Raw genomic sequence first — 18,692 nt, forward strand, 5'->3', positions numbered from 1 at the left:
CTGAGGCAGGATTTAAACTTGTCTTCCTCTCACCAGTACAACCCTATGTATGCCCCAATGCAAGGCCAGCTCTATCTCTGACTGACTTTCCTTAAAGCTCTGGGTTGTGGTAGCAGGACCAAGTTTTTTCTGTATTTTCCTCCCCAGAGCAAGGTTTTGGGTATCCCATGCTCAAAGCTCCTCTTTATTAGACAAGTTGTAGAGGGACAGACAAGCTAGGCTTTTGGCTACTTTGAAATTGGGCCAATTTGGTTGTCTTTCTTGCTCTTCATTCCCTTCCTCATTCTGAAGCCCTTGTTAAGAGACAGTATCCTGAGCAAATGGAAGAAATTATTTTCCTCCAAAAGAGCAGATTAAAGGCTCGCTTTGATGATCAGAAGGGTGGGGTGTGTATTGTGGGGGGTGGGGAAGAATATACCACAAGACAATGTTTATCTGTTCTGTCTTCCAATTAAGAATGATTCTTCTTATGAATATTATAGTGCCCATCTGTCCAGCTTTGTTTTTAGGGTTTGGATAAGAGGATTTCATGAAAAAAAAAAGAAAAATCCGCTTAGAGATTGCATACTTTATTCACCTAAGGGATATTTATAGGGGAAATTTACCAGAACCCCTCTCTATTACCAAGACTCTTTCTTGAAAAAGTTCAGTCTATATGAGAACAGCTTTGTTTCTTTCTTTGTAATCTCTTTTCTCCATTTAAGCATAGGCTTAGGTGGCCAAGTAAAAACAACAGAGGACTAGGTCTTCCTCAGAGGCCAGCCCTGCCAACATGGGAGTGCAGTTATTTGGTCACCCATCCTTTAATACAGATATAATCTGTCTTTCAGTAGTCCTTGATCTGGGAAATTAAGAAGGAAGTGCTTAGAAAACCTTGTGTGGACTGGGTACCCATATGAAGACATACAAGTATAAAGGATGTGCCCAGGTAGAGCCTGGTGAGAACTTTATAAATCCTTCTTTTGTCTCTTTAATGATGCGGTTAGCTCTTTGGTAAAGAGTGAACTTACCTGTCCAAGTACTGATTGATTCTCAGAAAATTAATATAACTACTGTATGCCCTTAGACTTGGTATTTAAAAGGAAGAAAAAAAGATAAAGTCAGAGAAGCAGAAGTGAGAGGAGGAAAACTACACACAGAGACCAAAAGGGGGAGCCCTGAACACCTTGGATGCCCCTTCATGGAATCACATGGCCCCAGAATTATCAGGGTTCAGAGGTGGCAGCAGAATGATGAGCCCAGAGAGTTCCTGGACCAAGATGGCAGAAACAGGAATGCAAGTCAGCAGCAGTGGAGAGGAAGCGTAGGAACCTTATGAAGGGTCCTGAAGCCTAAGGAAAAGTGAGAAGCAGCTGAGTGGAAGAGCAAATACAAACCTTGGCCTTCACTGGTAAGATAAATGAGATAGGTTTTGGATCACAGATTGCATTTTGAAGTCTTTCTCAGATTCTCAGACACTTAGAAATAAAGCTCTGGATTTATAAGGAGTAGATTCAGTCTGAGAGGCATTTGTCACATTTCATTGTTTTTGTTTTTGTTTTTTTTGTTTAGCTTGATACAAAAATTTTTATTCATTTTAAATAAGTTTTAAGCTGTCTCAGATTTGGGGGTCTTTAAAAAGAAAACCGAATGAAATCCACTTCAATATCCACTGTTTTTTTCTTATGAAATTTGTATGTTGCTGTTAGATCATACCATAGCTCTGCTATAACATCCATCTTAATTTTCCATTCACCTGCTTTCTTTTGAATATGTTCTCGGATTGAAGTTTTATGTAAGGAATAAACTGCTACTCTTGCCATTTGTAAAGCAATCTTCAGAAATGACATATCCATACCTTTATTATGCTTGGTTCCAAAGGGAGGATTCATGATTATGGTGTCAAAGGACTTGGACAATGAATCAAATAACACATTGCACTGAATCATGTCAATATTTGTCAGCTCAACCTCTGCAACATTTCTACTAAATATTTCTAATGCGTCTTCATCTATATAAAATCCAACACACAACCCAGCTCCTAACACTGCTGTTCCAACACTAAGCATTCCATGACCACATCCTATATCTCCAACCACTTTGTTTTCAATGTCATCATATGTGTTATGAATTGTATATAGCATACATGCTTCAATGTGGGGCCTGGTCAGATACTGTAAAGCCATCAACTTGTTGCAGGAAACTTTCCAGTTCCTTCTGTTTCATTTTTTCTTCTGGTTAGGAGAGTTGTAATGGGGAGTGGAGGAAGGGAGGGCAGAGTGTATCTATTTACACCCGAGAAAATACTTCAAAATCATCCACCCGAGGATCCACGCTCACAGCTCAAAGCTTTTAGTCTCTGCAGCGCCAGTGCACCTGTGCCCATGCCTGCACCTCTGATGGCCCTCTCCCACATTTCATTGTTTTGATGTGTTCCAATTCAATATTTCCCTTGGGATCATCAGAGTTTGGACTCCTATCTCACTATTTATAACAAATGTAAAGGGTCCTCAATTCTCAGGCAAGCACTCAGACTTTATAAATTATTTCATTTATTTCTTCATATCTGTGGTTTACCTGAACTCATGGAACATGGTATGCACTTACATGGTTGTTGAATTGAAATTGAATGATGGCATAACTCTACAAGTAGTTTTGAGTGGACCAGAGTGATGCAGATGTGTATATGTTGAGGGGATGAGGGAGGATTTTTTATAGGAACCTGGTGCAAGTGACTATATGATTGTAATGTAATGCCAAAAGAAAGGCAACTTCCCAGGTTCAAAATACCAGCATAGGTGCTCTCTATTTTATTCAGTGACAAACCAAGAACAGAGAAGATCAAAACATGACATCATTCCAAATACAGCATTTACTAAGCTGATTAAATAATCTCCAAGTACTACCCCACCCCAGGACCTTCCAATCATTCAATCAATTACAAAGTCTCTGTTCTAAATACTTCTCCACCCCTAGGCTATACCTTAATTAAGTCCACCACAAAGCCCCTCTTCTCAAATGGAGATTAGTTTCCAAACATAAAGTCAAAAGTTCTCCACCCCTGGATCACAATTGAATCTACCCCAGAGTTACATCAAGTTTATACACAGCACTTAATACCCAAATGGAGGTCTTTTCTTCATCTTGACACGAGGCAAGTTCTCAGCAATCTTAGTTCCTGGGGAGACTAGGCTTAGCAAAGCCACAAGATACATTGCCAGTCCCTTCATGAATTTATCCTCTGTCTGTAGAACAGTCCTAGAACCCCTGAACACATGAGCAAAGCCCTTTCCCAGGATTTCTGTAAACATACAACAAGAAAATCCTTCTTCAGGGCTTCTGAACCAACAGAAAGGCTCCCAGACCCCTGCAACAACAGCACTGTCCTTCACCAGTGGACAGTATTCATTCTGTCTGCAGGACAGTCTCCAGACCCCTGCAACAACAGCACTGTCCCTCACCAGTGGACAGTATTCACTCTCTGTCTGCAGGACAGTCTCAGGGTTTCTTAGCGAACAGCCAGGTTCCAGGACTTCTTCAACAAAAGGACTGTCTTTCACCAGTGGACAAATCTGGCAAAACAACATCAAAACAGACAGACAAAGTACCAGCAAAACAGCCGTGTCTCCTCAGTCCTTGGCAGCTCAGGGGGCAGGTCTCAAAAGTCCAGGGCAATTCAAAGCGGCCACCAGCAATTCTCTTAGTCTCTCTCTCTCCACGAGGTGCTGCTTCCAAAAAGATCTTCCACCTCTCTCTAGTGTCTCTCCAAATCTACATCACCAGCTCCTCCCAGTTCAGGACTTTCTTTTCACATCAACAAGCCTATCCCACAGGTGGGATTAACAAACTCTGGGTTTTAACACAATCAATTTGAAAACCAAGCCAATACAGGGGAATCTTTAATTGCCATTACTATCACAATGATTCAACCTCTTTGTGCCTCAGTTTTCCTACCTGTAAGATGAGGGGGTTGGACTACATGATCTCTAAGGTTCTTTCTGATGGGGAATGGGATCCCAATAGGTTCAGCAGGAATTATGATCTTATCTAAGACCAGAAAACCTGCAATATCATCTGGAAAGAATTCAAGGTCTCAGGCTTAATTGGAGTGAGAGTTGTAAAAGTTTATTGTTACTTCCATGTTGCTTCTATGAGAAGCGGGCAAGAGTCCTTTAGGGGACCTGCAAGTGAGAGGGGTACATGCTTTTACCTTTAAAGGGTAGGGCTGCCATTGTCAGGGCTGACCAGCAGAGAGGGCCTCAGTGCATAGACAAAGGTCAGAGCTGACCAAGAGGAGCTTGTGAATAGATAGTTTAGATAAGATTTGGGCCAGGTCGTTAAGGAGACGAAAGGCAAGGATAAAGGAGGGTGTGGGCCAGGCCCAGAAGAAATGAAGAGATTAAGTAAGAACAAAGGGGTCACAGGGTGTTGCCTAGGTGGAGTGTGGGATAGGGAGAAGGGGCAGAGCTCAAGAATGGGAAAGGACAAATTGCAGTTACAACTGAACAGACTGGTTTTACAAGTTGGTTTCACAAATTGATCTAGACCCCAGGTACCCCATCATTTCCAGCTCTAAAATCTCATGATTCCTATGAACTGAATTTCTTAACTGTGATGTGTCTTAACACATCTTCTAACTACATGAATTTCTCCTGACCTTTTATGATGTTATAAAAGAATTTCTAATTTAACTTGTTGAAAGTGAATTTTTAGGAGAACATAATGGACTCTACTTTGTTCTATATTTACCATTTTCCTGTTTATGATCTCTATATGAACTGTAGGACCAAATGCAACAGCTGGTTCTCTTCAGTGCCTTTCTTTGCTCCCCTAATTGGTACTAAAAGACTTAATTGCTAAAAAGGGAGGATTTCAATCTCTAGAATGTTCCCCTCCCTTATATAGTGAAACTGGCTACACTAATAAGGACATGTCCCTTATCTATCTCCAGTAACTGGTAGACATTCATCCTAAAAAACATTAGGACTGTAAGGCAGGAAATATACAAGAAAACTGTCCAAGATTTCTGAAAAAAGACAAAATATTGGTCAAGACAATGTACAGGAAGAGGGGAAACCTCCCCCCCCCCCAAACCAACTCTTTCCTCCAACACTATTTTATATTCTGTTTCAAATTCAAAGACAAATAGTGGTTAAATTAAATAGTTTCAATGACAAATCAGAATTTTTGCAAGTGGCCTGGAAGATCTTCAAATACAAAAGTAAGGAAATTTGAATATAACAAGATTATTCTTTGGTTGTGAGGAAATCACTGAGAAAATGTAACAGTATATTTATAAAGTCCTTTACCATTGTCATTTTGGAATAAAGCTTAGCAAAGAAGAATGGAGAAATTTAGGTCAAAGAGGATAGTTGTCTTTTCCATTAGAATTTCAAACGAGATAGAAAGGAGAAGCATACAGGAAAGGTACTGGAAAATTCCAGTCTTGTATGTCTAGATTTTCATGGGCTGGGTCCAATTTGGGGGGCTTCTCACATATCATGTTCTTTGTATCAAGTTCCTTGTTCAGCATTTCCTCTGGGAATTTCATAATTCGCTTTGTGCCTAGATCTTTACAAAAAAAAAAATAAAGCAAATAACCGGCTTTCTGCTTTTATGAAATGCATCAAATATAAGAGAGTCTTCATTTATTTAATCTGACCAAAAAGTAAAAGCATTTGCACTTAAGTCCATCAATAGAAATAACAACTCTTCTTCCCTCTCTTGTGAGTACCACCTCACTAACGGTTCATTCAATACAGTCCTCCAAATGTATAGTGCTGGTGTGTTTAAGGTCCCTTCCTGCAAAGGGAAAACATTTGGGGTTGTTAGCAAGTTAACCACATTTCATGTACTTGCACGATTCACATAATTCATAGTATTAGCAAAAGTCAAGGTCTGTGTTGGCTCCTCTGCATTAGATTTCCATTCTTTATCGCTCCTTAGCTACTTAGTACTTTCGTAAAAGCAGAAGATCCTTTTTTCTCTTTTTTGTAAAGACCTAGGCACAATACAAATTATGAAATTCCCAGAGGAAATACTGAGTAAGGAACATGATATAAAAACATGATATGTGAGAGGCCCCCCAAATTGGACCTATTCCATGAAAATCTAGGCATATAAGACTGGAATTTTCCAGTATCCTTCTTGTATGCATCTCCTTTCCATCTAACTCGGTCCAAGAATTTAGGATTAGTTATCTAGGAGTTTCTCTGGGTTTGGGAGGTCTGACTCAGAATTCTTTAACTTTTCTGGGAGCCTCTATGTTGGTCCAACAACACCATTTCACTGTTTCTCCTGGGCACATCCTCCACATAAAAATGTCAGAGGAGAAGGCTGAGAGCTGAATAGATATCCCATTTGAAGAAGAAAAAAAATTGAAGAAAGAGATTAGGAAACAAATAGAAGTGTTTGGATTGATGGAAAATAGGCCAGGTGAAGAAGTTTCTCAATTAAAAAGATGTTTTTATTGGTATCTTTTGTCATCACTTGGAAAAAATCTAGAAGCAAACAACCTCTCATCTATCCTTCCTTTAGATTTAGCCTTCTCTTGTGACAAAGAAACAAATTAATCAAATATATCTGATACAGTGACTTTTCCTGATACTGTATGCCATGTTATATCCCATTGTTCCTCTGCTTCTGCCATGAAAAGGAAGAGATATTTCACTAATTGTTGTGGAATTTCATTTTTTTTTTGCTTATCAGAGTTCAGGTTCTCTTTAATAAACTTTTCATTTACACAGTTACAATGACACATATGGTTCTTTGGTTTTGCTTATTTTTTTCTTCATTTCATACAAATCTTGCAATGTTTCTTTGAATTTCTCTTGCTTGTATCTTCTTAGACAATAATATCCTATTATATTCATGTACTCCCCTTGGTACAGCATCTTTGCTGTGGAGATTTCTCTGTAATTTCTGGGTGCTGGTTGGAGAAGGCAGAATATTCCTACTAAAAAGCTGACTTGATTTGTCAGGATCGTCCTGTAGTACCGTTTACAGCCCGAGAGGGATGGGACCTCTCAGGGGTGCCCATATGACATTTACTGCCCTCTACAATTTGAGATTGATAAAGATGAGTTTTTAAAGCTTTTGATGGAATCTATGCTGATATATTTCAAACAAAGGCATAATTATAAATGACCACAAGAATAATCAATATCACAATGATCCTGCTAGTAATTGTTCCTTATTTGTAGGCATTGTGTGTGGTTTGTCCTTCATTCTTCAAGAGGGCCATGATAGCAGGAAGATGATACCATGACTTGCAATTTAATTGGGTTTGAGGAAGGGAGGGGTGTGCAGAGTTACCAGCCTCACTTTCTCCTCCAGAGCTGGTCCAGTGGCCAGATATTTGTGGTCATAGGTTATACACAAAAGCAATGATTGGGTGGACATTTAAGCTTGCCTTTCCTACATATGATTAAGTGCAAAACCTTCTAGAGCACCTTTCTCCCCTCTTCTTTCTTTCTAATATCTTTTTTCAATTTCTTCCCTTCACTTCTCCTTCTCTTCATATTTGCTCTTTCTTGCTCAAAAACAAACAAACAAAACAAACAACCCCACCCCAAATCCAGTGTATTTGGACAGGTAGAGGATGGTTGAGCTTCAAGAGGTGTTTTTTGGGCACAAGAGGGCAGTCAGAGTTAGTAAAGGAAAGGTGGCAACTGTTTTAATCACAGTAGGTTATGTATCTGCTACCTAGTATTTGTATTATATGAGGGTTGTTTGTTTTAGTATTTGTATTTGAGTTTGTGGTGTGATTTAAGAAACAACATACAAGACCTATTCAATCTTAATACCACTAATTAGAGAAACCAGAGAAACAGTTTTTCTCCTAATAGGTGAAAATAGTCACATTAAAGAAATGAGAGTTTGGATAGAAAATAATAGGTAAATCATAAGATACTTCAGGGGATTTCAGACCTAGGTGAAGTACTATATAATTGGGGTTAACAAAGATGTTGGACAGCTTTAGACAGGACATAGCCACTGGGAACATAAGTACAAGAAGTACTGATAGAGAGACAGGAAGGTATTAAAGACAAAACTTTGCCTACTTTGCCCATATTGCCTTTGTCCAGCCTTTATTCTTCTAGTCTATTCCATTGGTAGTGACAGTGTCCTTTAATCTCTCCCACCCAGTTGGCTAAACCCTAATGGAGTTTAGTGAGGGAAAAAAACCAGCTTATAAGAAAAATACTTGAAAGACAACAATGGAGCAACCTTCTAGTTTTGATGTTTTTCTGACCCTGGAGAGTAAGGTGTTTTTCATAGTTTTATAATTTAGACATTTAATCATTGAAGGTTCCTGTCAAGATATGTTTTGTGTTATTTTATATAGTTTGCATATTTTGTTAATGTGCATTTGTTTTCCTCAAGTACTGTGACATGAATACTTGGGAAAATTACTCATATTATCTTCAAGTGTTGATATCTCTTGTGATGCTTGTTCTGCATACAGTACTTGTACCTCGTAAGCATATAGCTGCTTAAAAAAAAAATAAACTGCAAAGTTCCTGGCAGTGAGGGAAGGGGATGTAATACCTATGTTGAAATGATGTTACAAAAATGGGAGACTCAAACAGGTATTAAACCAGAATTCAGCATTTTGATGAGATCTTTCAATTTCACTTTCTGATACTGTTTTTAAGGCTTCTGGGAAGTGAAAACTTAAAGATCAATATCCCTCTGGTTCATACCACATAGACAAGTAGAATCAAGCTGTGTACCCAATCTCTGAGCATTTGCTCCCCTGATCTCTTCCCCCATGACCATATGAGCTCCTTTTGTAGAAGATGGGGGTCAAAAATAACCTTTCCCCCCTCCCCATTGAAGAATCTAATGGAGCTTCCTTTCTCCTTTTAATGGTCTGTTAAATGGGGCTTATCACAAAACTTTTATTGCCATTAAGCTCACTGATGATCTTTTTCTAGATAACTTTCCTTCCTCTGAGAGAGGAAGAGACTTTAGGGGAAATAACATAAAGAAAATTTGGTGACCTCTAATCCTTGTTTCTGTGATTAGTGTGTTTGTGGCACTTTTAGAAATATTGGAAGAGGTTTTGATTCCTGTAGAGAAATGGGAAACAAAATCCCATATCTGAATCAATGAGACACAGTGGGAGGGAAGAGAAGTTACTGATCCCATTTGGAGGCATAATGATATCATGCCTCTGCGAATGTGTATGTACACACACACACACGGACACACATTCACATACATAACAAAACAAAAGCATAACTCAAATGTGCATTGATTAAAATGTTAATCAATAAATATATGCAATTGCATTCAAAATGGGTTTAATCAGGGGAACTCACCCCCTGCTCTCATCAGCTCTGATGAGAATATACTCATTATGAGAATAATGGGTATAATCAGAAGAAACCCCAATCCTCTCTATCTCCTGAAACTCCAAAGCACAAGTCAATAATTAGATATGACTCTCACCAAAAGGTGATCAAGTTTGGTTTAAAGACTGTGATCATTCCTGGTAAAGTTGTACTTATATGCTGGAAATATATTCACTCCCCTGAGATTTTTGTTTAGTTCTTAGGGTTCTTAACTTGTTGAACAATGTGAGGTCAAAATGCTCAATCTGTGCGTCTCCTTGTGGATAATAATAGGATATTAGGGTTCTAGACTTCTTGAAATACTTCTAGTGCTAACGTTGCCTTGAGTAAACTGTTCTCAAAGTTTCTTTCTTGGTCAGAATCCAAACAGAATTCTGGCAAGAATCCAAACATTGAGAAATACTTCAATCCATGAATGTTTTGTGGTTATTGGTTGGCTATGCTTGTGCATACATGGCAAAATGATCAGTAACTACTAAGATATATGGCCTTACTCTCCCTTTCCAGAGATGAAAAATCAACATAGACAAGTCCCAAAGGTTCACTAATACTTACATTCTCCAAATAGTCAGCTTGAGTTGCCAGCAATTTTCCCTGAACACAAGCAGAAATTACACTCATCTTAATGTCATCTTTTGTCATTTTAAGCTAACAAAGTCTGTTTCTTATTAGCATCAGGGTCTTTCTTGAGACATATGTCCAGTTATCATGTAGTGCTTTCGTGGCCATAGTGTGATAGAGTAGTATCAACTGCTTTGAGGTGCTGTGCTTGAGATTACTCACAGTCTGGCATAGGACCGAGTGGAGGCAAAAAAAAAATTGAAGCAAAACTTCATCTTTGTCCATTATTTCACTAGTGTTACCATCAAACCAATGAAACTTGAATCCTTTAACATCACTTTCTTGCTTGTTGGCTTGTATGATTTCTCTCAGTCCTTCATCAGTCATCTTCTCCTGCAGCTATCGAGAAATCTATTTCTATCTGTGGAAGAATGTGGTAAAGAAAATTGGTTCAAGGAAACATGATTCACACATGCTGTTGGCATACCACCCAGTAGAAGCCTGAAGTTCTCAGCTTCAATTTATATATTTGTAGTCTAGTTTATCCTGGGTATCATATACAACTTTCATACCTTCTGTCAATATCACTAGTGTTGTGGTCATGTTACCTTTTGTACAAAGCATTCACATTCATATTAAGGTAATCTATAGTATAAGCTGAATTCATAGCTGGACAGTGCTGCTACTCATTTCTGGAATGCAGCAGCCAACTTGTCACAGATAAAAATGAGTCAAGAGATTATCAGTCCTCACTTGGAATTTTACTCCTTGCACATGGTCTTTGAATTTTCTGGTGACAGCCCAGAACAAAGATCTCTACTTTGTGTGTGAGGTATCAAGTCTTTCTGTCACTAAATCCTCTGTTGAAGAATGAGGTTGGCTTTTGGTGACTAGCATCTGTGTGCAGGACAAAAAGGCCCGCTAGTATCTATATATGCCACTGTTGGTGTGTGTGTCTGGCAGTGATCTAGTCTTTGAGTATTTGTTTACATTTATCCATCCACCAATCTCCAAATGGCTTTGTTTAGATCTGTGAAAATTAAGTAGCAGAAAATTAAATAATTAAATTTATTGATATAACAATAATGTCTGTAATTTTTCACATCTTAAATTTTTTAATATGCAATCTGTCCTCCTTTTGATGCATAATTCATTTTATGTGATTTGGCATTGACAAAATTTAGATACGTTCTTTAATTGTTCATTGTGAAACCACACTTTTATCACATTATATATTAAGCATCTTTCATGTGCCATAGATTTTTCCATGTTTAAATTTGAGTATGGTCTGTGATTTTGTCTCCTTTTCTATAAACGCTACACTATATTCTTCAATGACATTAGTTTTTTCCCCCCCAAGGTGGACTTATTCCCAATGACTCTCTCAGACTTACACTCAATCCACTCCTCCCATTAGTTACCCCCTTTCCATTTGGGGTTTTGTTTATTATTTCCTTTTTTCTTTACTGCATTTATCTGTTTATTTAATTCTTCCTACCTTTTTTCCCTCTCAATTAGTCAAGTAGATTCTCCCTTCCCCTTTTCCCATTTAACTGGTCCTATTTATTAGGTTTTTAAAAATTTCATTTTTATGGCCTTTTCCAGAGAAGGTTTCTCTCACTCTCTTCATTATACATCCTTTTTTCCCTATGCACTCTAGGTCCCAATTCTCTGGTTCATAGACCTTATAATTATCTTATCTTTCTCTATTTTCTACATTCCTTATGAAATCAAAACTTCCAAAGTTCTGGGCTCTCTCCTGTAGTCAATTTTTGCCACTTTCTTGTAGACTGTGTTTGGTGGATTTCCCCTTTACATGTTGCCTATTTCCAAAACAAATCAAATTCCTGAAGGGGAGAGAAAAGACATTGGCCCATGTTAGGATTTCCCCCTCTCCCATACCTGATTATAGAGCCCACCACTTATCTATATCCTCCCTCTGGTTACCTTCTTTCCTCCTTTTGCCTCAAAACCTCTTCCCTGAGTTCATGTCCTTCCATTTCCCTAGGTCCCAGGAGCACCCAGGAGTTTCCACTCCTCCCTTCTCCAGGTAGGACAAGTGGTCTTATAAGCACTAAATCTCGCTGACCACACTAATCACAAACTCTCCATCTTCCTTTACAGAATATCTCTCTTCACTCATAGGAGCATTCATCAGTGGAACCTCCTCTCACTATAAAAGCAAGGCCTCTCTCCTTCGCTCACATTTTCAGTCCTTCCTTCCTCTTCACCTACTCCACTGTAGACTCTTCTGTTCCAGAGACCACAGGGGTCACCTTTCCCTTATTGCTAGTCCTTAATTCGACCTGTGCACATTCTACACTCCCTTTTATCCCCTGGAGCTGTGCTGTAACTCTGAGTAGTCTGCAGCTGGGAGTCATGATCTCCAAGGCACTGGAGAGAGGGAGGGAGGACAGGGTGCAGGACTGGAATTTGTTGTGAGCCTGTGGGTTGGATCCTTGGGTCAGCTGGTGAAGCCTCAATGCCAGTAGTGTGGGAGTGGGGCAGCACTCCTGACTGAGTAAGCATCAGTTTGTGGTTGTTGTTGTTGCTGTTTTCAACCTTCTTTTGGATTATGTGTATCTTAAATCATGGAGATGTGACATTGCTTTATCTTTGCTGAATCATTTCTGTTTTGGAGAGAGGTTGAGGTTGTCAGAGAAAGCGTCTAGTCATCTATCTTGTTATTAATGTGACCCTAAAGCCCTAATCCATAGATTTTCAATGGGCCTTAAATCATATGATTTTCTATGTGAGGTATGTTTGTCTACAGTTCTTGAATAACTTTTCATGACATCAATCAATCAATTGATCAATAAACATTTATTAAGCACTTATTATTGTGCCAGGCACTATGCTAAATCCTAGGGTAACGAAAAAAGGTAAAAGACAGACGGTACTCCCAAAGAACTCACAGTGTAATGGGGGAGACAGTATGTACACAAATATGTATAAACAAGCTATAAACAGGAAAAATTGTAAGTAACTGACAGAGTAAAGGCAACAGCAGTAAGAAAGATTGGGAGAAGCTTTCTATATAATATGGGATTTTAGCTGGAACTTAAAGGAGGCCAAGGAAGAGATGAGGAGAGAGAGCATTCCAGGCATGAGGATAACCAGTAACAACACCCAGTAAGGAAATGGAGTATCTTGCTCAAGGAATGAGGAGGCCAGCACCTGCCACTGGATTACAGAGTATTAGGGGCAAAGGTGTAAGAAGACTGGAAAGGCGAAGTGGGGAGGGTGAGGTTATAAAAGATTTTAAATGCCAAACAGAAGATTTTATATTTAACCCTGAAGGTTATAGGGAGCCATTTGAATTTATTGAGTAGGAGGGGTGTCATGGTCAGACACATACTTTAGGAAGATGACTTTGAAAGCTGAGTGGGGGACAGAGCATACTGGGGAGAGACTTGTGGGCAGAGAGAGACCAAACAGCTATTACAAAAAACCAGGGGGAATGAGAGCCTGCAACAGAAGAGTAACAGTGTCACAGGAGGGAAGGGGGAATATGTAAGAGATATTATGAAGGTGAGAACTATAGGTCTTGTCAGAAAGTTGGGTAAGAGAGATCAAATAGTTGAGGATAACGGATAGGATTCGAGCCTGGGTGACTCAGAGGAAGGTGGTGCCCTTTACAATAATAGAGAAGTTTGGAGGAAGGATTTTTTGTTTGTTTTGAAATAATGAGTTCAGTTTGGGGAATATTGAGCTCAACATTTTATAGAATATCAAGTTCAAGATGTCTAATAAGCAGTTGGAAATTTGAGACTAGAAGTCAATAGTGTTTAGGACTGGCCATGTAGATTTGACAATCATCTAAATAGAAATAATTGAATATATCTGAGCTGATGAGATCAAGTGAAATAATATAGAGGAAGAAGAAGAAGACAACCCAGGACAGAACCCTGGGGGACACCCACAATTTGTGAGTATGATATGGATGAAGATGCAACAAAGGAGATTGAGAAGGAGTTCTCAGACAGGTAGGAGAACCGGAGGAGAGTCGTGCCACAGAAACCTGGAGAGCAAAGATATCAAGGACAAGAGGGAGATCCACAATGTCCAAGGCAAAGAGGTCAAGACAGAAGAGGATTGAGAAAAGATCATTATGTTTGGCAATTAAGTGATCATTGATAACTTTGCAAGCTGCATTGAATAAGGTCAGAAGCCAGATTGTAGAGAATGGGGTGAGAAGAAAGGAATGGAGGCACCAATTGTAGATGGCCTTCTCCAGGAGGTTAGCCACAAAAGGGAAGAGAGGTATCATTTGATAGCTCAAAAGGCTGGATGGACGAAGTGATTGTTTTTGGAGGATGTCTGGACACATGTATATGTTTGTAGGCAGTAAAGGAGCAGCCAGTAGACAGGGAGAGATTAAAGATAAGTGAGAGAGTAAAGATGATAGAAGGAGTGATCTCTGGATAACACAAGATGGAATGGGATAGTTGTGCATGTAGAGGGGTTTTCCTTTGCAAAGAAAAGATCCACTTCATTATATGAGACAAAGGTGAAGGAGGAGATACTGGTAAAAACCATCTAAGTAATGTGAAATTAGGAGGTGGGGAAAAAAGGGATCTCTCAGTGAATGACCTCAATTTTTTCAGTAAAATGTGAGGCAAGGATCTCAGGCTTCCTTCAGGCACTCTCAGAGGATAGGGAGGGGAAGCCAAGGGAAATTTGAGGAGAATGAAAAGGTTTGGAAGAGCTGCTTTGGTGATGGGGATAGTGGGTTATTTAGGGAGATTTAAAAGGGTTGTAACGTCAAGATGTATTGGACCCAGTCAGTAAAGTTGCATGATTTTCTCCACCTTCATTCTTCAGCAGTACATGTGGGGAAGCAAAGGCAGCAAATGGTGGGAGTGATCCAAGGTGGAGACTTTGCAGGGCAAGGTGGACAATACTATAAAGGGACAAGGGATGCAAGAGAAGAAGACATTAGGGAGCTGAACTGTTTCACCAAGGGATACAGCTGGAGAAAGGAGGAAAGTATGGCTGGTGTAAGGGTGATGGCTTTGAAAAGAAAAGGAGATAGGCATCATGGTGTGGACAAAGGACGGGTTACATAGCAGCAGGAAAGATGAAATGAGAATAGATTTTGATTAGATGAGAGAATTTCAGAGTTTATGAGCATGAAAATGCTATATTTATGAGTGATGACAAGATCAAGGTATAATCATCCTGTTAAAGTGGGGAGAAGGATTTATGATGGGAAATTAGTAAGCTGAGGAACTGTAAGTTTAGAGTATTTGAGGGAGTATCAAAATGTACATTGAAATCCCCTAGTATGAAGGCAGGAGCTGAAGAGGAGAGATAGGCCATGAACCATACACTGGACTCATTGAGGAAAGACAAGGAGTATCTGCCTTCCCCACAGGTAACACAAGGTTATTATGAGGAACTAGTCTAACAAAGCACTCCAGCTTCCTTTATCTCCATCACTAGAAAAGAAATCTCTTTCTCCTCTTTGGGGATCCTTGTGCAGTGTGTTCATGTTGGGAACAGGAACAACAGATTGGCTGTCAAACATAATTTGGGCCAACTAGAGTTCATTGGATTTGCCAGCAGGGGTATCTCACCCAGAGAGTCAGATTCCCCAAATGAACAGTACACAAAGTTTATATCGGTTATATAGGAGAGAGGAACAGGGTAGGGGACCAGGCAAAAGTTGATTGGTCAAGGATTCTCTGTTGCTGGGGAATTAACTTGAGACTGATCTGGCACAATAACTCTTTTACCCAGTTTCAGGGTTTTTTTTTTTTTTTTTACATAATAGGATGGGGAAAGATGAAGGGGGCACTAGACTGTTTCTCAAAACAGGTTGTACATGTATAACCTATATCAAATTGCTTACTGTCTTGGGGGAGGAGGGAAAAGAATAGAAGGGAGAGGATTTTAAATTCAAAATATAAAAAAGCTGAATGTTAAAATTTCACACGTGATTGGGAAAAATATCACTTAAAAAAAAGAGAACAGGATAACATAGAATTTCCTCATTTGGGTTATTTGCATCGCAAGCACTAATGGGAGAGTACAGATGCATATGTGTGGGGAAAAAAATGGAGTGATTCTCAAAATGGGGTAGCTCTGGATGCACAAGCCCCCGCTTTTGTGCTATACAAGCACAACATCCTGACTAAATCAGGGGCCAGGATAATATTCTTATAAATGGGGTGGGTGACTGGGTGGTTGCTGTAAGGGGTGTTCTTGGAGGTAAGGGTTTAACAATCACAGAATTGTCAGGGATCCAAAGGCAGCAGTAGCTGGTCATCCCTGGAAGGCTGCAAAGAGCCTTATTAATTTCAGGGGACTATAAATCAAGGGATTTAAATTTGCACTACTAGTTTACTAAACAAGTGCACTATGTCCATGGGTATCAGAAAAAATTATAATCCCATGCTACTTTCAGTGTTTTTTTTTTTTTTAAGCAATTGGGGTTAAGTAACTTGCTCAAGGTTACACAGCCAGGTGTTTCTGGGTGGGTGCTAAGTGTCTGAGTCCGGGATTTGATCTCCAGGTCATCCCAACACTGGAGCCGGCGCTCTTACTCACTGTGCTACCTGGCTGCCCCTACTTTCAGTGTTGTTAAAGCTGAAAAAACTTAGTTAAGCAGAGTCATAATCTCATACATCCCTTAAAGAGACAAACATGGCGAAACAAACTATAGGTAAACTAAATCAGTTTACAGATTAAGCTACTAATTTAGAGGGTTCACAATGGATTGATTAAGAGTGGAGCTTTACATATCACCAGTTAGCTAGGGTTGCTGACAAATCACTTTAGGAAACTCAAACTTCCTTCTGCCTTCTACTTGAAGAATGTCAAAGAGTTAACATTATTATTTCTATAAGTCAAGTTTTGGTCAGGTGAGGTTAATATAAACAGAAAACATATAGGCTTTTGGTTAACGAAGAGTTGCCTGAGGAATGGCCCTGATTCCTGAAGAATAAATAAATTTGGGCATATTTCTCTTGCAGTCAGGCATAAACGCTATGAAACATTAAAGTCAAAGTCAATAAATCAATAAAATCAATAATTAAATAATTGAAACCAAAGTCAATAAAGTCAATAATGATAATTGACACTAAATAATCTCTCCTTGTTCCTGGTAACTCTCTTATATAATCATAAACTACATTTTGATCCTCAGTTGTCCCATGTCTGGTCCCTTGAAACACCTTCCTTTGGAAATTCTGGAATAGGCCTCATCTCTGGAGAGGGTCCCTCCTAGTAGATCTACTTTGCTGGTTCCAAGTCATTTGTAGAGACTCTCTATTTCATATTGCTAAATCTGCCAGTAATAAGACTCAATACAATTTAGTGCAACTTCCTAAATTTGGTATTCCAGTAACTAGTTCATGTGATGAAAAACAGTTTAAAAGCTTATGGAGTTAATCCCATTAACAACCACCATCGAGGAACACCAAATTAGGAAGCAATATTTCACCCGAAAGTTGGGAGAATTTCAATTTTGACATACCACTTGCTCTTACTATATTTATCTGAACCCTGTACCTGACATGAACAATGCCCTCAAAAGGCTGAAGGAAGAGTTTTGAAAAGGATCCATGAGGGCCTGACTTGGAAAAGGAACCCTTCTGTCTCTTAATACTATCAGAGAGAGACTTCAAAACAGGAAAATAACATGATTTTGAAATTTCTTTATAATTATTAATGCAATTTTACATTCAAATCCTTAGTCCAGTTTTGAGAACTTAATACTAAACTATACTCAAAGTCTGTATATCCAATTAGAAACATTTGGGAAACTACTTATATATACATACATTTTATATATATACACACATACATAATAACAAACATCCATACATGCATTCATATATATGTGTGCATAGATAGATATCTTAGTTCTTAGAGAAACATCTGATCTTAATACCTTTTCAAAGGTTTTGCTATTCAGTCATTTTTAGTCACATCTGACCCTTCATGACCCTATTCGAAGTTTTCTTGACAAAGATACTGGAGTGTTTTGCCATTTCCTTCTCCAGGTCATTTTATAAATGAGAAAACTGAGGCAAACAGGATTAAGTGACTCAAAATGACTACTTCATCAAAACTTTTACTTTTACATCTTTATCTTATTCCCCCTCTTTTGAAGATATGTTAACTACATGGTGTGGGTTGTGTAACTAAATGTTTTCCTGGGTCCCTATCCCTAACAATATACCTAGAGGTTGCTGAAAGGGCCCACACCAATACTGGGGACATAATACCCCTTTCCTTCATAGTCTTCACTCTGTAGTCTCCCCTGAATGTTCCAAATGAGGAACAAGCTTCAGAAGATGTCTCAGGCTTAGATCAAGCTGAAGGTACGTTAATGACCTGGTGCTGTAACTTCCCTGTACAGAGGTGCTACAGGCCATCAGTTGTTTTCTCATTAGCCCTCTGTTTTATGGCTCCTTCAGGAAGAGACTGTCATTGTCCTCAGCCTACCTAATAGGGCATCAGGCTTTGTGACTGTTTTCACTGACAACAGTATTTGCCCAAGTCACAACTGTCCAGACCTTCTCAAATCTCACCAACTGATGAGTCTATATAGTTCTGTGGTGGAGGAAAGCCATAGCTAAAAACAGGCCATTCTGGTGGGGCTGTACCCAGAAGCCTGTGTTTAATTACCCTGAGGGCACAGGTTGTGGTAGGCTTTCTCTCTGTGTGTGTACATAAATTCAATCTATCAAACCCATTTCTTTTAGGAAATTTATTCCTATTCCCGTTGCCCCTAGTTTCCTATAGTAATGCCCATCCAACGTTATCGAGATCGGAAGAGCGTCG

The 18,692-nt window shown here is 39.1% G+C and overlaps 1 pseudogene; it reads right to left on the bottom strand.

Moving 5' to 3' along the window:
• Window positions 1–1,552: 1,552 nt before the first annotated feature.
• On the bottom strand, window positions 1,553–2,220 carry LOC138151341 (rRNA N6-adenosine-methyltransferase METTL5 pseudogene; annotated as a pseudogene).
• Between the last annotated feature and the right edge of the window lie 16,472 nt (window positions 2,221–18,692).

Source organism: Petaurus breviceps, unplaced genomic scaffold (assembly GCF_028583685.1).
Source record: "Petaurus breviceps papuanus isolate PSGF00001 unplaced genomic scaffold, PetGlider_PUasm1.0 90897, whole genome shotgun sequence".
Taxonomy (NCBI): domain Eukaryota; kingdom Metazoa; phylum Chordata; class Mammalia; order Diprotodontia; family Petauridae; genus Petaurus; species Petaurus breviceps.